The sequence below is a fragment of the Phascolarctos cinereus genome, unplaced genomic scaffold (assembly GCF_003287225.1).
Source record: "Phascolarctos cinereus isolate Bilbo 61053 unplaced genomic scaffold, phaCin_HiC Scaffold_5;HRSCAF=322, whole genome shotgun sequence".
Lineage (NCBI taxonomy): Eukaryota > Metazoa > Chordata > Mammalia > Diprotodontia > Phascolarctidae > Phascolarctos > Phascolarctos cinereus.
Window position 1 is genome coordinate 78811668 of NW_027555958.1, and position 14454 is coordinate 78826121.

At 38.3% G+C, this 14454-nt stretch overlaps 1 pseudogene; it reads right to left on the bottom strand.

Annotated features, from left to right (window-relative positions):
• Positions 1-1657: 1657 nt before the first annotated feature.
• LOC110197985 (large ribosomal subunit protein eL6 pseudogene) lies at positions 1658-2186 on the bottom strand (annotated as a pseudogene).
• Between the last annotated feature and the right edge of the window lie 12268 nt (positions 2187-14454).

Here is a 14454-nt window from a genome sequence, read left to right on the forward strand (position 1 = left end):
TGGGAGCTGGTCCTGTAGGACTTCAAACAGAAGCTGGGGAAGAACTGGAACCTCAGAGACCATCTAGTGCAACAAATATTTGAACAAGAATTCCTTTTGCAACATCCTTAACAAATGGCTGTCTAGATACTGCTTGAAGACTTCCATTGAGGAGAAGTAAGGAAGCAAACATTTATTTATTATGGCCTACTATGTTTCAGGTACTGTGCTAAGCACTTTGCCAATATTATCTCATTTGATCCCCCAACAACCCTAGCAGGTAGGTTATATTGTCATCCTCATTTTGCAGTCGAGGTTAAGTGAGTTGAACAGGGTCATGCAGCTAGTAAATGTCTGAGGCCAGATTGGAACTCAGATCTTTCTGACTCCAGGTCAGGAGTCTATCCATATGCCACCTAGCTATTTCCTAGGGGGATCCTGTTCTCTTCCAAGGTGGCCCATTCCACTCTTGGATAGCTGTAATTGTTAAGGTTTTTCCTTTACATCAAATGTAAATCAGTTTCTCTGCCACTTCACCCATTACTCCTAATTTGACCCTCTACAGCCAAACAAAGCAGGTCTAATTTCTCTTTCACATGATCTCAAAACTTCAAAGTCATCCAAGTGACAGACTTAAAAATATTTGAAGATAGATACTATGTTCCCTCTCAATCATCATTTCTCTACCTTAAATGTGCCAATTTTTCTATACCACATGCTCTAATCCTCTCACTACCCTGGATGTCCTCTTCTGGACATACCGCGGCTTATCTGTATCTCACTAAAATGAGGTACCCAGACCTGAACAGGATACTTCCCATGTGGCCTGATTGGGCAAGCATAGAGCCAAACTATTTCATGACACCATGACTGCATTAATATGGCCTACCAAAGTGTTAGCTTTTGAGCTGCCATTTTACACCATTGACTCATATTGAGATTGCAGTCTACTAAAACTGCTGAGCTTTATTCACAGAAATAGTTGCCCACCCATACCTCCCCTTCTCCATACTTTATTTGTGAAGTTAATTTTTGGATTTCAAATGTCTTAGATTTATGCCTACTAAATTTCATCTTATTTGGTTCGGCCCCTTGTTTTAGCTTGTCAAGATTTTTTTTTTTGGTATTAAGTTAACTCCCCTCAAAGCACTATGCCATCTGCAAATTTGACAAGCATATCATCTATGCCTTCATCTAGGTCACTGACAGAAATGGTGAACAGCAAAGCAGCAAGAAGACATCCCTGACACACTCTACTAGCCATCCTTCCCAGCTGACATTGAATCACTAAATGGCTATTCTCTGGGTCTTGAAATCTCCCTAATTATATTATCATCTAATCCATATCTCTCTATTTTATCTACAATTTTAGCATGAGAGAGTTTTTTCAAATATTTTAAGTTTGTGATGTCTAAAGCAGGCAGCTAGTTGGCACAGTAGGTAGAGTGCTAGACCTAGAGTCGGGAAGACCTGAGTTCAAATCTGACCTCAGATACTTACTAGTATGTGACTGTGGGCAAGTCACTTAACCTCTGTCTGCCTCAGTTTCCTCATCTATAAAATAGGGATAAAAATAACTACCTCTCTCCCAAGGTGGTTGTGAGAATAAAGTGAGATTTTCTTTCTATCTATGTATTCACTATTCCACATATTTTAATAAGAATTCTTTGCAAGGCATTTAAATCATCAGTTTGTGAGGATAAACTCCATTGAAGAGAGAGAATACAGAATGTAGGTAGCCATGGAGCTGAGGGATTTTCTTGATTTGGGGCAGGATCTGAGAGTCCACTGTTTTCTGACTGTACTGCTCTGTAATCTCATATTTCTCTTTCTCTATTTCAAAAATCTCTCCTTCTTGGTGTGTCTAGGTTTATATAGCCTCTTCTTCTTGAAGTAAGCATCAGAAAGACGATTGGGAATTATTATACCCAAAAGGTTAACCTTGGTAGAGGTGGCAATGACAGATTTCTGATGGGTCCTTTGCAGAGGAACATGGCTGATTGTCTGAGGTCCAGTTACCAGTAGCAAGCCGCTATCCAGCTGCTTCAGGAATGCCGCTTGCTCGTCCTGGGTAGCCAATAAGCAAAGAATAGAACTGTGCCCAGGGTGATGCTAGCTCGGAGTCTCCTTACATGCCGGGTGAAGGGCTTTTTGCCATGACTTCACAGCTTTCTAGGCACATCCTCAGTAGGGTAATACCTAGGCATTTTGTAAATCTTTACCACTCAGGTTCCTCCATTCTCATCAACATCAACTGGCTTTGAGATGGTAGCAGGTATCTTTTCCTTTTTTCTTCTTTTAATCTGGGTTTTTTGGTGTGGCATATTTCCACTTGCTATTTCTGGCTCACCAGGAATACATCACAGACTGCAAGTATCTACTGATCCCTCAGGCCAGGATGGCGTTCCTGCTGCAATACTGTCAAGGCTTTTCTACCACATTTTCAGCTACATCTTCTTTTTTGTTCTTTTCCTTTATTTTCTTTTTGACCTTTCCCCCGCTTTGGTCTTTTTGTTTTGTTTTGTTTTTTGTATACCATCTTGAATGAAGGGAAAGATCTGAGATAATATTTATAAAGTGTTTTACAAACACCAAATCATAATATAAATGCTAGCTATTATTATCACAGTATTCCTCTGTTTTACCAGTCTAATTGCCTTACGAAAAAAAAAAGTTATTCTGGAATGATCTTTTTTTGATGAAGCCATGCTGGCTTCTCAGGAATTGCTGCTTTCCTTTCTAAGTCTTCAAAAAGCAATCCCCAACAATGTGTTCTAGACTTTTGAAGGGAACAAGAGTGAAACTCAGGGGGTCTACAGTTTCCAGATTGCTATCCACTTCTCTGGTTCCAAGCTTGGTACACATGCCCTTCTCTGCCGAAGCTCTCACTTCTACAGGAAGACGCTGATTCCTGTTATAGAGTTTAACATTTTCAGTGGTCTTTCTTCCATCCTTCCCTGTCACATTCTTCTACCCTCTAACCTCTGAACACAAGTGAGGTTTCCCCTCTGCTTTATCACATTATCAATTCTATTCTTTCAGATGACCTCCATTTTCCCTGATAACCTGGAGAATAGAAACACATCCTGTACATCTTTCACTTTCTCTTCACACCAGACAGATCTTTCACTTTGTACACTAACATATAGCTTTGCCTGGGCTGAGAAGCGGAGAGGCTAATAACTGGCCTAAAATAGATTTCGGACTAGAATCCAGGTCTGGTCAATGACCCTAGGGCCAGTGCGTGTTTTACTACACAAGCTGCCTTTCTAGACATCTTCAAGTGGCCTGGCAAAAGCTATGGAAGTCCCAACTTGTGGATTGTGGCTATAGGTGTGCATCTACAATTGTGGCTAGAATAAAGCAGGTTTCCAGTTACATAGACTGCTTAATTAGGTGAAATCACAGGTCCTTGGTTTCTACACTTGCTTTAGCTTTTGTTTGTTAGCGATGCTTTCCCCCATGGATTCTCTGGGTATTGCTCCTGAGTGGTACAAGGATAGCAACAAATTCTAAGTGTGATAAAGAAGATACAGAAGGCAACAGAATGAGGATAAACTGCAGCTCAGTGAGGCAAACAGAACAGAGCTTCTCCAGCTCTTAACCTCCAGAGTCCTTGACACGTCTTATCTTTCTTTTGGACTCACCCTTGCTCCATCATGGTGGGAGGGAGGGACAGGAGAAAAGCCCAGGGAGAGGGAAAGGAGAAAGCGGGTGCTTTATAAAGAAGGCATATTGTAACATTTCTCTCCAGGTGGTACTTTGTTAGCAGCAATTAGCTCTTCATTGATCTTTGAAGGGCTAATTCTTATGTGGCTTGCAAGGGCCCTAGAAGGTCCAAGTGTTGAGTGGGTGCACTTTAAAAGTATTTGTGGAAAAAAAAAGAGTGGAGCTGTAAGAAATTTACAATACAATGAGGTAATCTCCTCTGCACCCCAGTTAGCGGGCATTAGCCATAGCGGTAATTTGTTTTTATTCCTGTTATTATCCCCTTGGGGCACTAATGGTCACTTTATTAATTAGTTCAAAATTGCATTGTAGGTCAAATGGCAGCTCTTTCCATTGTGGCAAATTGCTCCTGGGACAGACAGCACAGTAAATGGAAATGTTTCTGCAAAATAGGGACTGAGGTTTTGCTTTTGAGCTAACGAGCCCAGGAGGCCAGCTGCACTTTCAGGGGACATAGAAGGGATTTGAGATGGGAGCTTTTCTCCAAATCCACTTTTAGGCAGTCAGAGATCCATAGAACTATATTTCCACATTAAAATGTCGAATTCCAGGCTCATTGTATTTTGTGGTGCTTTGCTATCTGAGGTTTTGCTGAAAGAAGCTAATGATTTCATGCAGAGTGGGTCGACTATTTATTATTTATTTTGGTCTTTCACCGTTTCCCCCTTTCTTTCAATGTAAACCCATCGCCATTAGTAGGGCTGCTTTCCTCTCTTTTCAAAGGCTCTATCCTCTTCCTTCATAAGCTCCTTTCTCCTTTAGCCCCATCAAATAATTTCTTCTTATTTATTTGTGTGGTCTTAAAGATAAGGTAGATGGCTAGGGGAAAGCAGGGTTGGTTCTGGTCTCCATCTACTATAGACTCACTGTGTGGCCTTGGGAAAGTCACCTCAAGGGTCTGATTCTTGCTTGAAAGGGGTCAATTTACATACTAAGCATTATACTTGTGTATTTAAGTGCTACTAAACATTGGGTACACCAACCCAATCCACATTATTCATTCATCCATTTGGCAAACATTTATCAGAGAGCCTGTCTCAAATCATCCAACTCTGGGCCTCGATTTCTTGTGAGGAAATCTATTGATGAGAAAGCAGAACTAGATCAGGGGTCCTTAACCTGGGGCCCATGAAATTTTTTTTAAACATTTTGTTAACTATTCCAATGTAATTGGTTTCCTTTGGAATTCCATTTATTTTATTTTATGCATTTGAAAACATTTGGAGAAGGGGTCCATAGGTTTCACCAGACTGTCAAAGGAATCTGTGACAGACAAAAAAAACCCATTAAAAAACCCATAATATGGCCTCTAAGCCTGTGATCTTACAATCTATTCCACTCCATTCCACTCTATTGCCATCTAATCCAATCCAATTCAATCCAATCCAATCCAACAAGCATTGATTAAGCACCTACTGTGTTGGAGGCACTGTGTTAGGCCTGGGAACACAAATTGAAAAACAATTCCTGCCCTGAAGGAATTCATATTTTATTGGAGAGAGACCACGTAAACAGTAATATGTGTGTATGTGTATACACACATATGTATATATACACACACATATGTATTTATGAACATATATAAGCACACATATAATATACATGAATGTGTGTGTATACACACAAATATGCATATACGCACATGTATTTATGAACACATATATAGGCACACACATATAATATACAGATGTACGCACACACATCTATCTATCTGTAATTTGAGGACAAGGGAGAGATAAAGCAAGGTGATGATCTAGGTACTAAGGGGGAATATAAAGATAAATGAAAGGAGCCCCTGCTCACTCTTTGTTAAACTAGACTATAACACAGCAGAATGATGGTTTGATGTCATTCAACAGAATAAAGACTATTTAAGCATAGCTGTTCTCAGGGACCAGTTCACCTTTTACTGCAAAAGCAATGCTTATGGGGATCTGTCAGTGGAAGACCTTCTCACTCTATCTAGACCCCTAGGAAATCTGCGGGGAACAGGGTGTCCTATTTCTGCAAACCTGAAGTATGTTCAGAGTAGTGAGCAGAGGCACTGGGGACCAGGTTATATGGAGTAACCACAAATTGGTCTTTTTGCAATCCCAAAGAGTTTCAAGGTCTATACCTTTTCCTTGATGGGTACAGTGAGAAAGTTTTGGATATTTCCCTAAACCAAGAACCAAGAAAATCAAGACTTCAGGCTCTTTGATTTTCAGCCAAGTCTGGAACAAAGTCTATTCAGAGCCGCTCTAAGCTCCATATTAACTTGCCAACGATCTTTCCAATGTTATTTCTCCTTCCTTTGGACTGGGTGGACTGATTTTCCAAGTCAGTGTAGTGGAAGCCATTTATGGATTTGGTGATGCTGTGAGTCAAATTATGTTCCACAAACATAACTATAGGCAATGAAATCCCCATGTAACAGCTTATTTTAGAGACAATGTGCCATGATGAATCAAGTCAAGAAGACTTGGGTTCAAATCCTGCCCCTGACACATACTAGCTGGACCTGGACAAGTCAGTTAACCTCTAAGTGCCCCCAGGCAACTCTCTAAAACTGTAAAGTATAAGCGCTTCCACCGCTAATGCGCATTCTATAGAGTTTCCACACTAGAAGGTCTTTAAATTGATTAAATCACAGGTGTAGACAAAAATTTAAAAAAAATCTTAAAAGAAAAATTATACAGGTAGAATAGCTTACATTGAATAGGGTAAGACTTGGGTTAAAGCCCTATTTCTGTGATACACTAGCAGTGACCATGGGCAAATAAATCATTTAACCTTTGTGTCATATGCAATTCTCTAAGACTTTAATTTACCAATGTGTCCTTGATATGCATTGATAGGGCACGTTTTTACTGGGAGTTCCTCCATCCTGATGAAATCACAAGCCCAGACCAAACGAGCAAGGAAGCAAGTAAACAAACAAACCATACAGACATAACATGAAGATCTTTGATTAGTCCCCTGACACCTATAATAGAATTGAATTTTCTTTCTCATGACACTTTGCTAAATATTTTCCAATGTAATGAATTTTCATTTAGTGAGAAAAACTTAACTCAAACTCACCATAGAGCTTTAAGAAGAAGAAAAAGAAGAAAGTAAGCAGGCAATTAGAGAGGCAGCTTGGGTTACTGGATGGAGTGCTGAACTGGGAGTCAGATGACTGAGGTTCATATCTGGTGTCAGATACTTGCTAGAAATATGATCAGTCTCAAACTGTCTGAGCCTCTGTTTCCTCATCTACATAGATACTTGCACCACCTACCTCATGGGGCTGTTGTGAGAAGAGGACTTTGTAAACGTTAAAGTGTTACATAAATATGAGTTATTTTTAATGTCTTAGGAGCTTTTCCAGTAAGACCGGCTCTAGGAATAGTTTTGGCTTAAACTGTTTTGATTTTGAAAACAAGGGACCAGAGCAGAATTTGTAGGGGCAACCTAGTAGGGGGGGAAAATGAAGTTATATGTAAGCACAAAACCTCCTAAACAAACTATGGAACTGGTTTTTCAAGTTTAATAGAGGTTTATGGAAAATATATGAAACATAGAAGGAGCTGGTTTTTTGTTTTTTTGTTTGTTTGTTTGTTTTTTACCCTTGTCGCTAATGTGACTGTGTCTGTAATATGGAGTAGCTACTCCATTGAATAAGTTAGTGGTTTGGATTTCTCTTTAAGGGAGCTCCTCTTTTGTGCCTTCCGGTAGTATTTTTTCAAGAAAAGATTTCCGTACAGACCAACTAATTAAATTCAACAATCCTTTTTAAAGTATCCTACTATGTACTAAGTACTATGGTAGGCACAGGGGGTATAAAGACAAAAATGAAAAACACTATTTCTCTTCATGGAGCTTATATACTACTAGGCTGGGCATGTGATTTATAAACAGGTTACGGAAATAGAAGATCATTTGAGGAGGGGGAAAGCACTAATAACTAGGTGGATGGGGAAAGGCTTCCTCTAAGACAAGCCACAGGTGCTTTAAGGAGTCAGGGATTGTAAGAGGCATAGGTAAGGAGGGGATACATTCTAGCCATAGGAGATTACATAAAGGCATGGAGGTGAGAGATTTAATGCTGAGTTCTGGTCAGAGTAAGTACGTTAGTTTGGCTGTAATATGAAGGTTCTGTGGAGCAGATTAATGTGAATTAAATCTGGAAATGCACCCAAATTATGAAGGGCTTTACAGGCCAAATCTAGGAGTTTGTTATTTCATTTTAAAGGAAATAGGAACCCACTAAAGAGTGTTAAGCAGGGCATGATCAGATCTGTGCTTTAGAAGATTTTTTGGGCAGCTGTGTGGAGTGTGAATTGGACAAGGGACAGATTGGAAATTGGGTGACCTATTAGGAGGCTCTTACAGTAGTTCAGGTGGGAGATGATAATGGCCTGAGTGAGGGTGTTGGCTTTGTGAGTAGAGAAGGGGGAAGAATGTGGCAAATGTTGTGGCAGTAGAAACAGCAAAATTTGACAACTAATTGGATATGTGCAATGAGGGAAAGGGAAGAATCTGGGATCACTCTAAGACTGTGAACCTGGGTGAATGGAAGGACTGTGGTGTCCCCCAACAGAAATATAAAAATTCGTATGGAGAGATGCACCTGTCAAAACTCTAGTGAATCTGTGATTTCTGTAACATGGTTATCCCTCTAACAAAGCAGACCGCAACTTTGCTCATCCTGTTTTCATATCTTCCCGTAAGTTTACCTTAACCAGTTTCACCCAACTTTTTGGGTGCCTGCCTCAATTTCTCTTGACATGATGAAGCTGTCTAGTGGTCATCTCTTATTCATCACATGGCCAGCTCATCTTCTTTTTCTATCATGCATTCCTTTAATGAAATTCTTGACATTCCTTATCCTGCCTAATTCCTTACCTGCAATGTATTGCTGTCTACTGACACCCACCATGAACCTCTCTCATGCTCCTTGGGACATCCTCAACTCTAAGTCTTCAGAAATTGTACTGTTTCTACATCACTAGAAGAATACTGATATTAAAAAGATGAGACTTTGTTTTGGGATGAAGCTTGAGGCCATTAAGATAATCTCATTCTCCCAAAGACCTTCTTCCTCTTCCATTTTGAAAAAAAACTCATTGCACATTTGAATTATCTGACCAAGATACACATGCTGATGATTGAACTCTACAGGTTGCCCATCTAACTGTACATCATTCTCTGGAAAATAGCCAATCTTCATCCAACTATTTGGTTTTTCCTTTGTATTTTTTTGCTCTTACAACCTGGCCCTTTCATATCTTTCCATTTATTTTATTTTATTTTCTATATATCATACTCCCCTTCTACCCTGTGATCCAGCAATGCTGGCTTTTTTGTTGTTTCTCATCCACAACACTCCATTCCCTGACTGTGCATTTGTACCGACTGTCCCTGGGACTTGGAATGCTGTTCCTCTGTCCCCAGGCTTCCCTGGCTTTCCTCAAGACTCAGCTAAAAGAGTCCTCTTCTACAAAATGCCTTTCCTAGTCCCTCATCTCTCCCTTCACTTCCAATACCTTCCTTTCCCTATGGGATTTCCTTCCATTTACAACATAAAATGTCTTTATATGCCCATAGCTGTTTGCATCTTGTCTCCCCCATTAGAATGTGAGGTTTGTTGTTGTTGGTTTTTTTTTTTGAGGGCAAGACTACTTATTGCCATCATTTAGCATGGCACATAGTAAAGATTTAATAAATGCTCGTCGATTGATTGGATACTCAAGTCAAACTTTTCTGAGTGATCATGGATTTCATTTAGAAAACTCTGTAAGGTCACAGGCCTTGATGAATGAAGTACAATGCCACCCACAAAAGGAGCCTTTGGAAAACCTGGTCATCTAGAAACAATCCCACTTTGACTTGGACTTTGTACTAGATCTCATCCATATCTGTAGAAGACATCTGGCAAGAATACACAGTGTCCCAAAAGTCTTAGCGCAGTCAATTAAAAAAAATCACTTTGAACTTAAATACATAAAGACAAACAAAAAAGAGAGAGAACATTTCCATATACACAGCACAACATAAAAAGAGGATTCAATATAAAATCATAAGTTTCCACTTAACACTGTTTACTTTAAAAAAAAACCCTATGTAATAAGAACTACACATTGTTTTCAAAGATACCCTGATTTTCTTGCTTTCTTCTAAATTTTCTTTTGTTCTCTGCTGTGTACTTTTTATCATTTCTCTCCCTCCCTCCTCACCCTGCCCTAGAGATGATTACCATTAGACACAAATATGTATGTATATTAAAACCATACTATACGTACTTCTGTTTATCAGTCTTTTCTCTAGAAGTGGATAACATCTTCCTTCATAGGTTCTTTGTAGTTGATTTGAGTATTTATAATACTCAAAATGATGACTTAGTCATTCAAAGTTGTTTTTGGAACAATATTGCTGTTACTGTGTACCACATTCCTTTGGTTTTGCTAATTTCTTCATTATTTCATGCAAGTCTTTCCATGTTTTTCTAAAATCAACCAGGTCATCATTTCTTGCAGCCTAGTAGTATTCCATCACAATCATATACTACAACTTGTTTAGCCATTTCCCAATTAATGGGCATCCCCTAAATGTTCAGTTCTTTGCCACCACAAAAAAAGCTACTATAAATATTTTATAACATATAAGTTCTTTTCCTTTTTCCCTAATCATCTTGGGAAACAGAGTTAATAGTGTATTGCTGGGCATTTTAGATAATTTAATAGATATAAAATCTCAAAGTTGTCTTAATTTGCATTTTTCTAATGAATAATGATTTAGAGCATTTTTATATGATTATATATAATTTTGATTTCTTCTTCAAAAAACTGTCTGTTCATACCCTTTGACCACTTAACAGTTAGGGAATGACTTATATTCTTATAAATTTGACAAAGTTCTTTACATATTTGAGATATAAGACCTTTTTCTGAAAAACTTTCTATAAAATATTTCCCCCAATTTTCTGCTTTCTTTCTGACCTTGACTACATTGGTTTTATTTGTATCCCCAAAGCTTAAAATTTTTACATCTGTCAAACACAAGGTTACTATAACCATTTGCTACTGTGTTTATTCTGTTCACTGACCTACCTTTCTATTCCTTAGTCAGTACCAGATAGTTTTGATAATCACTGCCTTATAATATTGTTTAAGATCTGGTACTGCTAAACCTCCTTCCTTTACATTTTTCACTAGTTTCTTTTGATATTCTTGACCTTTTGTTCTTACAAATGAATTTTGTTATTATTTTCTCTAACTATAATTTTTTTTTCTAATTTAATTGGGATGACATTGAATAAATAAATAGGTAAAATTGTCATTTTTATTATATTGGCTCTGCCTATTCATGAACAATTAATATTTCTCCAATTATTTAAATCTGACTTTATTTGTATAAAAGTGTTTTATAATTATGTTCATGTAGTTCCTGGGTTTGTTTTGGCAGGTATTTTACACAGTCCACAGTTATTTTAAATATTTTAAAGAGATATTATAATATCTCTTCTTATAGGGTTTTGTTGGCAATTTATAGAAATGCTTATGATTTTTGTGGGTTTATTTTATATCCCACTGATTTGCTAACAGCATTGTTTCAACTAACTTTTTAATTGAACCCTTAGTTCCAAGTATATCACAATGTCATCTGCAAAAAGAGATAGTTTTATTACCTCATTGTCCATTCTGCTTCCTTCAATTTCTTTTTCTTCTTATTGCTGTTTTCTAGGATTTTAACTCTGAGTGTATCTCTCATTTTAAAATGGGTTTCTTGTAAATTACATATTGTTGGATTCTGATTTTTAATCCATTCTGCTATCCATTTCCGTTTTTCGGATGAATTCATCCCATTCACATTTGAAGTCATAATTACTATTTGTGTATTTTCCTCCACCCTATTTTTCCTCACTATTATCCTTTTCAGCCTTTCTTTTTAATCCTATCTCTCCTTACGATCTGATTTACTTCCAATCATTAACTCCCAAATCTGCACCCTATTAAACCTTATCTTCCCCCCTTATTCTCCTTTTCTTTAATCTACCCAGCCCACTAAGAGTCACTCCCTTATCTTCTCCCCCACCCTCCTCCTACATGAGCTACACACCCTTCTTTCTTTCTTTTTTTTTTTCAGTATCAAGAAAATTTATTACAAAGAAACTCCAGAGGATTTACACGTTTCTGGCCAGAAGCCGCATCTACCCCTCTTCAGGAGGGGTGGGCCCACACCCTTCTAAAAGTCCTGTCCTTATTCTGTCCTCTTGCTCTCCTATTTCTTTATAAATTTAGAAGACTTTTATGCCCTTCTAGATCTATTCCCTCTTTAACCCTGTTCCAATGAGAATAAAATTCCAGCACTACCAGCCTTCCATCCTCACCCACTTCCTCTGTTCTTCCTTTCATGCCTTGTTTGTATGAGATAATTGCTCCATTCTACTTCTTCCTACCCATTTTTATTTTTTAGAATCATCCCATCATACTTAACTCAACCCCAAGCATTCTATGTATGCTCTTTCAAACTACTCAAGTAATGTTAACATTCTTAAGAGTACAGATAACATTTTCTCACATAAGAAGTAAACAGTTTGACCTTATTGAGTCCCTTATAATTAATCTTTAATATTTACCTTGTGTTTCTCCTGGATATTATATGTCAAATTGAGTTCTGGTCTTTTTGTCATAAATTCAATTCATTAAATATCCATTTCTTCTTCTTTAGGATTATACTCAGCTTTGCTGAGTAAGTTATTCTTGGTTCCAAACCCAACTTCTTTGCTCTTTGAAATATAATGTTCTAAGCCCTTTGGTCTTTTAATGTAGAAGCTGCTATCTCTTGTGGTATCCTGACTGTAGCCCCACAGTATTTAAATTTTTTTTCTTGTGGCTTGTAGTATTTTCTCCTTCACCTGGAAGCTTTGAAACTTGGCTATAATATTCCTGTGAGTTTTCATCTTGGAATCTCTTTCAGGTGGCAATCAGTGGATTTTTTTTCCTATTTTTACTTTCCCCTATCATTCTAAAACATTAGGGCAATTTTCCTTAATAATTTTTTGTAATATTGTACTTACACTCTTTTTTGATCATAACTTTCAGGTATTCCAATAATTCTTATATTGTCTGTCTTCAATCTGTTCTCCAGATCAGTTGTTTTTCTAATGAGCTGTTCCACATTCTCTTCTATTTTTTCATTCTTTTGATTTTATTATTTCTCAGTGTCTTATAATATCATTAGCTTCCCCTTGCCCAATTCTAGTTTTTAAAGAGTTATTTTCTTCCTTAAATTTTTAGTTTCAATTGGTTGACTTTCTTTTCATAATTTTCTTGGATTGCTCTTATTTTTCCCCCTTAATTTTTTTTCAACCGCTGTAATTTTAAGGTCTTGCAAGAATTCTTTTTGTGCTTGTGACCATTTGACATTTTTCTTTGAAGTAGGAGTGGCATTTTAAACTTTAATATCTTCTTTTGAATATGAACACAGATCTTCTCTATCCCTATAGTAGCTATCTATGGCTGGGTTCTTTCTACTTTGTTGTACTCACTTTTTTTTTTTTTGTGATTTATTATTATAGTCAGGTTCTAGTCTTGAATTGTGGGGTAGGGAGTTTATGTCTCAGGCTTCCCATTTTTCTTACTGTTTTCTGAGCTCTGTCTGGGGGCCCATCCTTGGGTACTCTTCTCTACCGTTAAGCCGTGGCTAGGGCCCCCAGCCATGCTACCCCTTGCTGTCCCTCCTATGGCAGCAAACTTCAGCTCTCTCCTCTCCTACAGGGACTCCATTTTCCTTCAAGTGCCCACAGTCAGCAGAGTGTCTGCCCCTCTGCTATGTGTGTGCTCACTCCTCCTCACCCACAGCTGCAGTTTAGGACTGTGTCTGGTCAGCACAACTAAGCCTGACATCCAGCAACAGTGAAGTTAATCTGCTACTGGGCTGTTCTAATCTCACACTATCCATGAATTGAAAGTTCCTGAATCTGAGGCTACTGCTTTTTGTTGATTCAGTGGAGTCTGCCTGGAGGTGTTTCAGTGGGACAAGCTTCTGCTCCTGAAGATCAGATCTTTCCCGGGGTCCTCTCAGGTTGTCTTAGGAGGGCAACTGCTTTACACCAATTTATTTATTTCTGCTTCTCTAAGTTCACTTTGAGGCAATGTTTTGTTTTGTTTGTGGGAGAATTTTTGGATGCAGAACACCACCATCTTCCCAGAGTCCTCTCCCTTAGTGAAGTTTTATGCTTCTTTATGTCTCACTTATGTGGACAACTAGTTGGTGCAGTACTGGGACTGGAGTTGGGAAGACTCATCTTCCTGAATTCAAATCTGGTCTCAGACACTTACTAGCTGTGTTACCCTGGGCAAGTCACTCAACCCTAGTTGCCTTAGTTTCCTCATCTGTAAAATGAACTGGAGAAGGAAATGGCAAACCACTCCACTATCTTTACCAAGAAAACCCCAAAAGGGTCACAAAGAGTCAGACATGACATTTTTCCATACTGCCTCTGTTAGAGTTACTGTCTCATGGTACAGAACTCTGAAGGAGCTTATCAAATTGGTTAGGCTAACACAGTCATGTGGTCTTCTGAGAGATAAGCAGAAGAAATGACTGAATGCTTGGAGGGGAAAAAAACCTAAACTATCAGTGTGGCTCTGAGGAAATGGCTTTGAAGTGATGAGTGTTCTTAGAATGGGCAAGTTCTCACTTGTGTGAGGGAAGCAGCTGCTAGAGGCAGGGGCTAGCGTGACAGGAAAGGTAAACTTAAGTGATGGGATGCAGAAC